Raw genomic sequence first — 4024 nt, forward strand, 5'->3', positions numbered from 1 at the left:
AGCTAGGTGATCTCCATAGTCATTACCAACCTGAAATCCATGATCTTATTTTAAAATAGTATTCAGAGATTCAGGAATCATTTCTTTCCTATGAATAACTTTATATTATTAGTCACATTTTGCAGATGAGATTACTGAGGAAAACAAAAGTTAGGTGACTTTTGCAGATTCACACAACTAAGTGTAGATCTGAAGAAGAATTTGAATGCAGGTCTTTCTGATAACAACTATTTACTCTACCAGTTAACTCCTTCTACAATGTAAACAGAGGAATGATGGAAAATGATTAGAGAATCAGAAATTTAGAATCAGGAGGAATCTTAGAGGCTAACTTGTGTGATTCTTCTCATTTTATAAGTGAAGAAAATGAAGCAGGCAAGTGCCCAAAGTTCCACAAGTATTAGGCATTTGAACCTCGGCCATCTTAGCTATGTTTCCATGAGACTCCTTGCTATCTCTCCTCTCCCTCTCTTTCCATCCTCCCCATATAAAATTCTGTTGATTTTACCTTTGCAGAATCTCTTAGATACATCCCATGTCTCCTTTGCCACTGCCACCACTGGGGTTTGGGTTCTCATCACTTCTCTCTCAGTCAATTACAATAGTCACATGGTTGGTCTCCTTGTTTTAAGTCTTTCCTAAAGCACAGTTCTGACTGCCTTTCATTGAATGAACTCCTTTGGCTCCTTACTGGCCTCAGGATGAAATAGAAAACCCCCTATTTGGCTTCAAAAGTCCTTTATAAACTTAAAATGTGGCTTTATCTACTCTGAGGTATCACTACACATCTCTCAGATTGGCTAAGATGACAGGAAAAGATGATGATGAATGTTGGAGGGGATCTGGGAAAACTGGGACATTAAGACATTGTCAGTGGAGTTGTGAACTGATCCAACCATTCTGGAGTGCAATTTGGAACTATGCCCAAAGGACTGTTAAATTGTGTTTATCCTTTGATCCAGCAGCGCCATTATGGGACCTGTATCCTAAAGAGATTATAAAAATGGGAAAAAGAGTCACATGTGCAAAAAAGTTTGACCCTTTTTATAGTGGTAAGGAACTGGAAACTGAATAGAGGCCCATCATTTGGAGAATGGCTAAATAAGTTATGGTATTTGAATGTTATGGAATATTATTGTTCTATAAGAAACAATCAACAGGATGATTTTAGAGAGAGACTTACATGAACTGATGCTGAGTGAAGTGAATAGAACTGAGAGAACATTTTCCCTTTTTTTAAGATCTTTTCCTGACTCTTCTACAAACATGATCTGTTCTGGATAAAATGACAATAGGAATTTCTTGAGGGTCAGTGGTCCAAAATGCTAAGTATGGTTAAGTATTTTACATGATTTATATTCACTGGTTCAATTTTTCTTCAATTCATCATGTAGGATGCTCCATCTATGCTTCTAAGAACATTAGACCAGGTACTCTTAAAGAAGCTTTATCACCCTCATCTTGAGAAATCTTCCTCCTGCAGTCAATTATTTCAGTACTGGAACATGATATCAGCTCCTTTATGCCTAGACTGCATCATCATTCGCCACCTTACTTTATCAAAGGCATAGGAGACCACACCTACTACAGCAGTCATTGTGCAATCATCCAACTTACCACAATGAGTGTTCTTCAGATCTAGGAGCATATCTTCTGCTGTCTCATAGATTCCAAAGTAGGTTGTTCTATACCCTGCACGGAAGCAATGAAACCTTGATACAAACCACAAGTTCCATCAGACTAGGTCATTTTCACAAGGTGACCTCCCAGGTCTTTGAATTCTCTCTCAGTGCCAGGTTACCTAACATCAGATGCCAAGTGGGTTCTCGAAAAAAAATCTAAGGGATAGACAAAGCAGAGAGAGAAAGCTCTAGCTGTACCATCAGAGGCAAGATTGCCAGAAAAATACTTTAAAAATTGTATGTTCTTGTTCCTTTCTCTTCAAAACACCTGCTTATCCTTATCCTGAAAAAGAAAATTAAGGGCCTAGGTGGGGAAATATCTGATGACATTTGCTAAAATACCCTGTCAGAAGAAAGTGGGTAAGAGAAGGCTGAAAACTGGGAAAGTTGGGGCTGCCTTCACAGATCCTTGTTATAGCCTGGGCCAAATGGGGCCCTTGCTTTATATTTCAGCTCATATTCTATCTTCTGCAAGAAGCCTTTCTCAGATCTCAAATACTAATAGTAGAGCTTTCTCTCTGAGGTTATCATGATTTACTCTAGATGGACACAGTTTGTTTGCATGTGGCTCCTCCACTGAAATGTCAATTCATGGTCACAGACTTTCTTTTCTTTTCTTTTTCTTTTTTTTTTTTTATCTCCAGCACTTTATACAGTACCTAGGCTACAGTAAGTCCTAAAATGATTGCCTTACTGGGGGACAGTCTGTAATATCCAATATACAAACATGCACATACACACTTATGTGTGTATGTAGTGAAAGGTATAAAAAGAAGTATTTAAAGTTCATCTTTAACTGCTAGGCAAGGAGGAGAATTCCTGGGCATTGAATAGATAGCAACACTCAGTATCTGGATTGGGTGAAAAATTTGGATCAAGTGAACCTTATAGAAAATATTGTTGAGTTATGTCAATGGAAGGATAGTCTACAAATGGTAGTAGAAACTAAGAATTCTGATTTCTGCTCTACAACTAGTGAGATGGGAGGTATGATTAGAAATTCATTTAAGTACCCAAAAGAATTGCCCAAGGGTTTTCTGTCATTTGGGGGAAGCCAATTTTCTGGGTGACAAAAAGATGGAAAGTGCCTAAGAAGAAAGGATCTAGTATGAAAGGAAGTTTGTTAATTATGGAATCAGAATTCTAGAGGGCACAGTGGAAGGAATAGGTAGATTTGGAGAGGAACATTGAAGGGGTAGGGGTGAAATGGATAGGGATGTATGAGCAGCAGTAGTTGGGAAATAATTTGTTCTTACACAGCTGGAATTGGGAGAATGAGACTGATAACAATTCTTCATTTGATGATGGCAAAATGAATGACATTCCAGTCCCAGAATGGAGCACCCACCTTATAAGATTGGTGTGTTTGGCTTAGCTTGTGGTCTTGATGTGGCCAGGATTGTTTTGTGGTCTCACTATGGTCTGGTAGGACTTGGAGAACCCTGTCTTTTATAGCACCTGGTTTGAGTCATGGAGCTATTCCCATCACAGTGGTCTAACCTGTGATTCCAAATCACTCATCTTGAGTTTAGGACTTTGCATTTATCTCTATTAAATTTTATCTTATTTGATTCAGTGTTCTATAATATCTTTTTGGATCTAGACCCTGTCACTCAAAATTTTAGTGATCCTGGATGGCTTTGTATCATCTTCAAGTTTTATGAATATGCCAGGTGTGCCTTTATTTAAGTTATTAGTTAAGATGTTCAATAGCACAGGACAAACTACTGATTCTTGGGACATGCTACTAGAGACCTCCTTCCTAGCTGACATCATCATCATTGCTAATTTATATAGAGCTTACTATGTGTCAAGTACTATGCTAAGTACTTTACAAATATTGTCTAATTTGAACTTCATAAAAACCCTGAGGTGCTGGTGCTATTATTATTGTCCCCATTTAATAGATAATAACATTGAGGAAAACAAGTTAAGTGACTTGGTCAGGGTCACATAGCTAGTAAGAGTCAGTGGTCAAATTTGAATTCATGTCTCCCTGATTCCAGGTCTTGTGTTCTATCCACTGCACTATTTTACGTAAAATAATGAATACGCACTCCTTGTATCTGGGAATTCAAAAAGTTCAGAATAAAGTTAATTGAATTGTTATATAGTTTCTCTGGAACCTGAGCTGTCAGATGTTTTGGGAAAATCTAGACAATTTATATACACAGCACTTCCCTAATTTTCTCATTTAGAAATTTTTTCAAAAATGAAAATTAGATGAATTTCTTATGCCCTGTCCTTAATGAAGCCAAGTTGACCTTTTGTGATCATGAGTTCCTTTTCTTGTATGTTTTTCAACCATCTCTTTAAAAATATGTATGATCCTATTACCTCAT

At 37.4% G+C, this 4024-nt stretch overlaps 1 pseudogene; it reads right to left on the minus strand.

Annotated features, from left to right (window-relative positions):
- Positions 1-1378: 1378 nt before the first annotated feature.
- On the minus strand, positions 1379-3203 carry LOC100920264 (annotated as a pseudogene).
- Positions 3204-4024: the final 821 nt, after the last annotated feature.

The sequence above is a fragment of the Sarcophilus harrisii genome, chromosome 1 (genome assembly GCF_902635505.1).
Source record: "Sarcophilus harrisii chromosome 1, mSarHar1.11, whole genome shotgun sequence".
NCBI classification, from domain to species: domain Eukaryota; kingdom Metazoa; phylum Chordata; class Mammalia; order Dasyuromorphia; family Dasyuridae; genus Sarcophilus; species Sarcophilus harrisii.